Source organism: Schistocerca nitens, chromosome 4 (assembly GCF_023898315.1).
Source record: "Schistocerca nitens isolate TAMUIC-IGC-003100 chromosome 4, iqSchNite1.1, whole genome shotgun sequence".
NCBI lineage: Eukaryota > Metazoa > Arthropoda > Insecta > Orthoptera > Acrididae > Schistocerca > Schistocerca nitens.
The window spans coordinates 499,228,117-499,238,470 of NC_064617.1; positions in this window are offsets into that span (position 1 = coordinate 499,228,117).

Sequence of the window (10,354 nt, forward strand, 5' to 3'; positions counted from 1 at the left end):
CTTGAGTAGGCTCAATGTATAGCTAAATGTTCGAAGTATGTTCACAAAAAGAATTCATACTTCTCCTGCAAAAAATAAAAAAATTAGAGACGACTGTGCAAAGCTTTTTGATCTCCCTTTGTACATTTGTTCAGTATCTTCATCACCTGCGGAGCTAGCTGGCATGTGAACTTGTGCTGCTGTGGTGGATGTGGCCTTCTTGCCTATCTTGGCTACGATAATGCGTTCACTATACTATACATAGTAGCTTACCAGCATTCCTATTTTGTTATTCATTATTAAACCTACTCTTCCACGACCCCTATTTGATTTTGTATTTACGATCCTGTGTTCACCTCGCCCGAAGTTCATTGATTCCCACTATATTTAACTTCAATTAGTCCATTTCCCTTTTTAAATTTTCTAATCTACATGTCCGATTAATGTATTTAACATTCACGCTGCAATCAGTAGAATGCTACTTTTGTGTCTCCTGATGACGACATCTTCGTGAGTAGTCCCACCCGGAGATCCGCATGGGGCTGTTTTACCTCCGGAATATTTTACCCAAGAGGACGCCATCATCATTTAACCGTACAGCAGAGCTGCATGCCCTCGGGAAAGTTTACCGCTTTAGTATCAGCGCAGTATGGCCTCTGCAACTACTGAAAAGGCTGCTGCCCTTCTTCAGGAACCACACGTTTGTCTGGCCTCTCAACAGATACCACTCCGTTGTGGTTGCACCTGCGGTACGACTATCTGTGTTGATGACGCATACAAGTCACCCCACCAACGGGAAGGTCCATGGTTCATGGGGAACTTGAGTCTTAAATATGAATAATTGTGAGAGCGCTCTTTCTACGTGGTTCATCGGGTTCTGTGCTTGTGAAACGTCATCAACTTTTAATGTATATCCATTGGCGATAAACTGTCAAGTTTGTGGATATCTGTTGAAACTATCCGAACTGTTATTCAGTTTTCGTTCTTCTAGTAGTTTTCAGTTAATCTGTTGTTTGTTACGTAATCTTCAAGTTTTTAAACCTTTTCCTTAATTTTTTTGTTTTCAGTAGGTTAGAATGTTGTGTAGCGATATGCAGTCAAAAATTTCCGTTTCCTTTTATTTCCTTTTGTCAGTATATAGTGTGCTAGTATCAGCTAAAAAGACGGACTGTACATATGATGTGGTACTGTTGATTAATTTGTATATCTTGATTGACAACAGTGCGCAGGAAATCGGGTACAATATCTTTTTCAACGTTTGGAACTTTGTGTTTTGCAACATTACATATTATCCGACGGTATACCGTACTGTAATAAACAGAGTGGTTGCTGATGGGCACATGGCGTGGGCCATGAAACCTCTGCTGTGTTCGCCGGCGCCCTCAGGGTATTCAACGTATTATAGATTCAACACGGATTCCGGAAAACTACTGCTGTGAAACACAGTTTGCTTTATTTACACACGATATCCTGCAAACATTAGATGCACCTGCAAACAGGGATGTCTTATTGAATAAAGAGCGTTGTTGCTAATTGCGCTTTCCACGAGCCTGTAGATGACATCATGAGATTAGCATTCTGACCTTGATGGTGTCCACAACCCCTGCCCCATTATACTCAGTGACAGAAGAAAGCTAATGAGAACGAGCCACGTCAATGGGCAGCGTTTAGCATCGTCATCTCAACAACGGAAGTAATGACTGCTTTCAGCGTTTTCTGTTAGTTTCAAGAAGAAATTCCTGTTTAAAGCATTGTTGTCAGAAACTGTAGTTGTGACTTTCAGTCCAAAAGACTTCACAAGACGTAAAACTGTTAGTGTTTGTTGATATAATTTCTAGACAGACACGTATTTTACTGGATGCAATGAAACACTTTCTTTCGTAATTTTCATTTTGGCTGGAGCCACAGTCATGGTAAATATTTTGAATGATGCTGCCACCATTTGACTGTAATAAGTTTCATTTTATTGCTATACGATTCAGATTTCGGCCTTGGGCCATTTTCAAATAGAAAATCTTATTTATACGTCAAAAGACACCAGATTGGTATGAAATGTAAGACCTTGTCGTAAAAGCATATCTCATCATATAGGCAAGATCTGTATTTAATAATACCGAGCGAGGTGGCGCAGTGGTTAGCACACTGGACTCGCATTCGGGAGGACGACGGTTCAATGCCGTCTCCGGCCATCCTGATTTAGGTTTTCCGTGATTTCCCTAAATCGCTTCAGGCAAATGCCGGGGTGGATCCTTTGAAAGGGCACCGCCGATTTCCTTCCCTAACCCGAGCTTACGCTCCGTCTCTAATGACCTCGTTGTCGACGGGACGTTAAACACTAATCTCCTCCTCCTCCTGTATTTAATAAAGGGGAAAACATGTCTAAAACGCTTAAATATAATGCAAACTTTCGTTTCTGGACCCTATAGCACAGCTTTTTCATGAAACAGTTGACCAGTTACATGAACAATAATGTGGCGCATACCCGTTTATTGGTTAGAGTTTCATGTAGCAGCTATGCTGTAGGGTCCAGAAATGAAGGTCTGCAATATATTTGGGCGTTTTAGAGATGTTCTCACTTTTACTAATGACAGATCTGGCCTATATGACCAGATATGCGTCTTTGACAAGGACTTGTATTTTATTCTACTCTGATGACTTTTGACGTCTAAGTACGTTTTTTTTTTTACTTGAAAATGACCTAAGGTCAAAATATGGATCGTACAACAGTAAAATAAAAACTATTACAGTCATATGGGGGCAGCATCATTAAAAAAATACAGATGACACTAAAAAAAAAAGCCAGAACCGTTGTAGTTTCAGCTGAGTTGTCTAGGGATGCGATAGGTGTAGAAACCTGTTTGCGATGAGGACAGTATGCTGCACCGAAAAGTTCAAATGTTAAGAAAGAGTATAGCAACATATTGGCAGAGTACCTTCTCTTTTTTGTACCACCTAAAATCGTTTGTTCACCCAAGAAATCGACACGACTGCTGTTTCTGCTGTCTTCAGTAAAATTTTATTCTAAACATGCAAACAGTTTGTTTTAGTTTTGTGACACAATCATGCTCAAAACATTTAGGGGATGTTCCATACCTCTGCAAAATGTTCTTTATCAGTGACCACCGAGTCATTTTCAAGCTTAGAGGCTATGTCCATTGGAGACTGTGCGCACTTACAAGGAATTCACATTACTAAGTAATGATGATGCTGTGCTATATACAGGGTGATTATAATTAAAGTAAAATTTTGAAACCGCAGTAGAAATAACACCACTGTTCAGAATGACGACGAACTGCAACGGAATATTATCGTATAAGGGGGAAAACGTACGGCAGAAGAAAAAAAAGTTACAAAATGAAGCAATAGATGGCACTGTAAGTGTCATAATTTAGTAGTTGTCGACTAAAAATGACAAATGAATCGTACAACAATGCCTAAGGTGCACGCTTGACGTTGAACAAACTGTACTACTCAGTGCGCATGGGTGTACAGGTCTGATACTGTTAGTTACGTAAGCCCATTCACCACGCCAAGGTCACATTGGATGGGAAAACTCGGTTTTTAATTGTCCTGAGGCCAAAAACCGCATAAAAAGCATCAATCAAAATCAAATCGCATTATTAGTTTCTGTATGCCAAAACATGTTCAGTATGCTGTCCACCGTTTACTGCAACAAGTGGAAATCAAGAAACAGCATGTTCCACAACTGATCGAAGTGTTTCCTGGGTCAAGTTCAGAATGTGTTGTGCAATGCGTGCCTGAGCAGCTAAGTTTGCAATTGGAACACTGAACACATCTTTCTGATAGCCCCAAGGCCAGAAGTCACACGGATTAAGATCAGGTGATCGAGACGGCCAGGCTGTAGGGAAATGGCGGCTGATATTTGTAGTATTTCCGAAATTGCGCTTCAGCAGCTGCTTAACTCGATTTGCAAAGTCCGAAGGTGCGCCATCTTGCATAAAAATGATCCCAACCACACATCCACGCTGTTGGAGAGCTGGAATGACGTGATTGCGCAAAAGACACTCATAGCGCTTTCCAGTGGCGTATAGGTAACAGGACTGGAAGCACCTGTCTCTTCGAAAAAATATGGTCCTATGATAAATGATGCCGTAAACACGCACCAAAAAGCGACCTTTTCAGGATGAAGTGGTACTGGTTGATTTGCGTCTGGATTTTCCGTTGCCCATATTCGACAACTCTGTTTATTCACATATCCTTTCGGATGGAAGTGGACTTCGTCTGTCCACAAAATCTTCCATGGCCAATCATTCCCCCCGTTGATGCGAGCAAGAAATTCTAAAGCAAAGGTCTCTTGATGACAGGTGAACAGGAAGCAGCTTGTGCACGTGGGTAATTCTGAATGGATTATTGCAAAGAAGGATGTTTCTTAGGCTTTTATGCACAGTGCTCACGGATATATTCTCCGCGCACTACACGTTTGCACACCACCACTCGAGTTCTCTTGTATTGCTGTGGCCACTGCTTCCAATGACGTCGAATCAATTCGTTTCCTCCCTCTAGCAGGTTGCACACCAAAAGAACCCGTCTTTTCGAATTTTCGGATCATTTTCTCCAGACCCACAGCAGTCATCGAACCAACGCCTTTTTTCAAACCCTTCAGCGCCCGGAACTTCTGCAGAGCGACGTGTGCACAGTGATCATTCTTGTAATACAGCTTTACAAGCAGAGCGCGATCCTGCATTGAGACAGTCGTGGTGAACCCTTATTCAGGGTCAATTGCCACTTTTCGCACCATACAGATATCTTATTTAAATCATTTTGCAAGTCGTTTTGATCATCTGATGACTTTACAAGACTGTAAATGACTGCATCCTCTGCAAACAATCTAAGACGGCTATTGAGATTGTCTCCTATGTCGTTAATATGGATGTGGAACAATAGAGGGCCTAAAACACTTCCTTGGGGAACGCCGGATACTATTTCTGTTTTACTCGATGACTTTCCGTCTGTTACTACGAACTGTGACCTTACTGACAGGAAGTCACGAATCCAGTCTCACAACTGAGGCGATACTCCGTAGGCACGCAGTTTGGTTAGAAGACACTTGTGTGGAACGGTGTCGAAAGCCTTCTGGAAATTTAAAAATATGGAATCAATTTGACATCCCCTGTCGATAGCAATTAGTACTTCTTGAGTATAAAGAGCTAGATGTGTTTCATAAGAACGATATTTTCTGAAACCGTGCTGACTATGTGTCAATAAATAGTTTTGTTCGAGGTACTTCATAATGTTCGAATACAGTATATGTTCTAAAGCCCTACTGCAAATCGACGTTAGTGATATAGGCGTGTAATTCGACGGATTACTCCTACTTCCCTTTTTGGGTATTGGTGTGACTTGAGCAATTTTCCAGTCTTTAGGTACGGATCTTTCTGTGAGCGAGTGGCTGCACCCTGTACTCTTCGTGGCATCCGGAAGCACCCTTTCCACATCTGGAATGACTCCCTCCGGAATGTACATGGAGTGCACACTGGCTTCCTTCCCCTCTTTGGAAGCCATGTTCCTAAGGGGCCCCATTACGCGCCTAACGTTGGAGCTCCCAACTACCAGCAAACCCACACTCTGTGAATGCCCAGACCTTGCGGGCCGAGAAGCTTCCTCTGGAACAGGGTGGACGACTGCATTCGGCTCAGAGACATCGTCAGCCAAACGCCCAAAACCTGTTCATCAAACGAACCGGGGAGGCCCTACGATCGGCCCCTCAGAAAGTTTTTCGCTGCCTACCAGACTTTGGAATGATCTCCCACTCGACCATGGGTGAGGGGTCAACCTCAGTGCTGGCAGTACCCGGAGGGTGGGGGGGGGGGGAGGAGGAACAGCAGTGGAACTATCAGAGGACACGTGGGACGTGCTCAACGTCCCTCACATCTCCGCATTCGATCACCCACAGGAACGCCCCTTGGCAGCAGCCTCAAGCTGTGTGACGGAAGCCAAAGCAGCTTGGAGCTGTGAGTGAAGAGTCGCCAACTCAGCTCGCATCTGTACACAACAATCACAGTTCCTATCCATTACTGCAGTCGCTCCTGTCTGAAGCTCGTAAAAATATGTAATAAGCGAACGATGTACTCGTCTTACTAGTAGCAGGAACTCACGGCACTGCTCTTGCTGACGGTCTAACTGACACTGAGCTGTTCTAACCAAACAAACAAGAGCCTGTACGGTACGATCCTATATTTTCCTTTCCCTTTCCTTTTCATGTCATTTATGGAAATAATAATTAATACAATATATTAAACATTATTTCGGCTTATTTGAAGTCTAAGTAATGTAAAACTGAAAATGAAAGTTTCTGCATAAGGACTCGATCCCACGACTCTCGGTTTATGTTTCTGTATTCTTTCCACTATGCCAATCGTTGTCTGACATCTCACCCAACAAGCATAAAAAATGCTGCTCTTTCTAAACGATTGGCCATCTGGAGCTCTCACCTCTGTCACTTTTATTTCTGACCAAGCCCTGTGTATATCATCAATTTGGGCGAAATCGGTGCTGACGAGTAGGAGAGGTTCCCTTGTTACTGAGGACTTCGTTGGTGACGATTATTTGTGGAACATGTGATGGTGTCTGGAAGGCACAATATGATCTCTCTTTGCTCCATTAAGCAGCCAGACTCTCTCTCACCAAATGTCACTGTGAGAACTTGAATGTGTTAAGTCACCATATTACCTCAGAAGTCAGTTACTGAAAAGAGCTAACCACCCTGGCAACCTGGGCCGTCCGTAACGACTGAAGAATCTAATCTCATGTGATCGGGTTGGCTGCCGTGGTTATGTCTTCAATGCTCCTCTTAGATGTTCACCGTGCACTTTTTGTCACATAATGAACCCCATTTTTCCAACTACCTCCAAGATGATTCTCTCACCTTTTACCATTTTGTCCAAGGAAATGAGCTTAGCAATAAATTTCTTACAGTGTGCTTCCCAGGGGCTCAAAGCAGGTCTCTGTATTTCGTTGGCAGCCTTGGAACAAGTAAGTCGGTTTGATAATGCTCTTGGAAGGTCTAAACGTGCGTTGACTTCTATCCGAGCATTGAGGTTCAGTATATTTGGAAGGTTTAACTCCCATCAATGGTTGTTATATAGCTGTTGACATTTCATTGTAATTATGAGAACAAAATTTTGGTAATTGGTGCGACTATTGATCTTTTTGGATGGTCCTTGTTTAGCGCGTCCAATTTGCGTATAAAATTAACGAGCAGCAATTAGAGAACACGAAATAAATGAAGCAATAGAGAAAATATTAGCCTTTTGGTGAGATTCCGTTCGTTACAGTTAACACAAATTTCGAAAAATGTTTGAGTGTGCAGCTGCTGGCAATACGTCTCGTACGTAACGATTTTTTGAAGTGTGTTAATAAGCTGCGCGGCACTCAATTTATTAATTAGTTTTTCCTGTCCTCATTTTTTTCTTTATTGACGTACAGCGGTAGCAACCACTCCGTGTAATCAGGGAACACAGGAAGAACACAAGAACTTAATATCCGTAATGGTCAGCGGCGCAATTTCATGAGGCTCACGTGAACGCTCTTTTGTTCTTTTGTCTAGCTCTCTCCATTACGTCCTACGCTCCCTCTCTCTGTCTCTATCTCCGTGTGTGTGTGTGTGTGTGTGTGTAGGTACATAAGCCGCTTTTATGGCAGAAACTTCACCGAGTAGCATATATGGAGGCAAGAGGCTAGTAAACAGGAGACTCGGAACATTATTCAAAAGTAGGTCTATGAAGAGGTAAGTGATAATTACCTTGTTATTCAGTGTCCTTGAGTGAAAGTCGGACTCGAATGACTTTGGTCTTAAGAATCTACGCACGGTTGTCCCTGGAGAAATTTCTATAAGCGGCCTCCTTGAGGCTATTTGTAACAAAAATAGGCTACTGGGTTCGTAATTCCCTTCAATAATTTTCATTTCCAGGATGATCCGTAGCATCATTACGCTATCGTATAGTTGGACACCTGGCACTACATTGTCTGACAACGGCAAACCGGCTGTATTATGACTCCATGTGGCAATATTTTTCCTGTTACTAGCGCATGATTTAATACTTCGTGACTCACACCAATTTGCTCTCCGTCATTTGGTCTAATACTATTGTACTTAAGACTCGTATTCCTAGCACTTGAACTCAGAATTTATACTAACAGCTTTGTATTATTGTTCCTTGCTACACATTTCAGCCATAGCCAACATCCTATCAGAATAGAAAACCCAGGTGAAACAAGAACTTGTGCCAAAAACCCATGTTCAGCGGAGAGAGTTGACTAATTTGATTACTGATCAAGAAATGAATGAATATTTCGTGTGCATTTACCGGGTGTATTGTCACATACGGGGGCAGTTGAATAGATAATACAATTTTTTTCTCGGTCAGTTTCGGTTAAGAAACTGTGGAATGTGTTGTGGGACACAGTGGAATATTCCCGCGTCATCCTCTACAGACTGATGAAGTTGCGTTAGGTAGCAGCGCTATACGTAGCCTTCCACGTGCCATCTGTAACAGAGGTGTGTTCCATGCTGAGAGCTGTCACTGAGTGTCTTTTGGAGGAAAACGAGAGCATCGCAGATATTCATAGCCACTTACATAAAGTCCTAGGAGAACTGGCAGCGAAGAAACTCACGGTGAGTAGCTGGGCGAGGCGTCTGTCATCTTCAAAACATGACCGCACAAAGCTGTCCGATCTCGCGCGTGTTGGCCGGCCACACACAGCTGTGACTCCTGCAATTTTGGAACGTGCGGACACTCTCATTCGAGGTAATCGAGAGACCACATTCAATTATCTCGCTTCTCAGCTGGACGTCTCTGTTTGTATTCAAAGGTGTGTCCCGGCGGGATTTGTCACCGCCCAACAGAATACCATAAAGAGCAACGAAGGACCATCTGTGCGAAATTTCTTGCGCGTTACGAGGCTGATTGTTACTGTTTCTTGCCGAATATTGTCACAGGTGATGAAACATAGGTTCACCATTTCGAACCGAAAACAAAACAGCACTCTATGGAGTGGAGCCGTATCACCTCTCATCTGAAGAAAAAGTTGAGCTGTACCCTCAGCCGTTAAAGCCATGGCGATGGTCCTCTGGAACTGTGGAGGAGTTAATCTGTCTGATGTCCTCCCTCGTGGTGCAATGCTTAGCTCTGAAATGTACTGCGCTGCCCTCAGAAATTGAAGAAACGACTTCAACGTGTTCGTCACGATAAAGATACGAACGAATTTCTTCTTCTCCATGAAGACGCAGGTCTGTGCACCAGAGAGAAGCTAACAAAACTTCATGACATTGTTCTTCCTCATCCATCCCACGACCCAAATCTCGCACATTCCGATTTCCAGCAGTTTGGCCCAATGAAGGGTGCACTCTGCTGGAAGTAGTACGTGGATGATGAGGAAGTTACTGATGCAACAAGACGGTTGTTCCGACGTCGACCAGCAAAGTAGTACCATGCGTGCATACAGGCCTTCCCAGTAATGTGGCGTGAGGATATTATATCGAAAAGTGTGGTTTTGAACCCAAAAGAGTAGAGAATAATGTGGTATAATAGAATCCTGAATAAAACCAACTTGCTATCAGAAAAAAATTTGTTGCATGACTTATTGAACACCTTTCGTACATAATTCACAAATATCAACACTGAAAATCAACAAAGATTACATTGCCTTACTACAGGAAAACACGTATTATTTAAATCTAGCTAATTATCCAGCGTTGCCCAGGTATGTATTTATTCCATTTCCAGTACTCCATCTGCTCCTTGCCCCTATCTCTGTCCATCTTCATTGCCCTCCTCTCTGTCCCTCTCCTTCTTCCCCCTCGCTCTCTGTCTAACTCCTCCGGCCCATTTTCTGTCCATCTGCTACTCCCCACACTCTCTGTCCATCGGCTACTCCCCGCACTCTCTGTCCATCTGCCCCTTCTTCCTATCTCCTTCTTGCCTTTCTCTCAACCCACCTACTCTTCGCTTTCTATGTTCATTTCTTCCTCCCCATCTATCCGTCCATCTTGACCTCCACCCTCTCTCAGGCAATCTCCTCCTCTCCCCTCGCTCTCTGTGTCCATCTCCTCCCCTTTCCTTCCTCTGCCAATCTCCTGTTGTCGCCCTAATGCCGGTAGGAGGTTGCTAGTTCTTACCTTCACAGTATTTCTTTCCAGAAAGTATGTAATATGTGTGCGAATTTTGGGTTACATAGTTCCATGGGTCCAGAAGGAGTATTTTGGTTTTGCCTGCATAGGCGCGTCACATGTGTTTCTCGTATATTTAGTCTATTCCACACATATGTATATAGATATTTCACCTGTACCACTACTTAATTTCGCCATGCAGTTTCGTTTTCACGCAGCTCAATTTATATGACGCCGTACCTAACG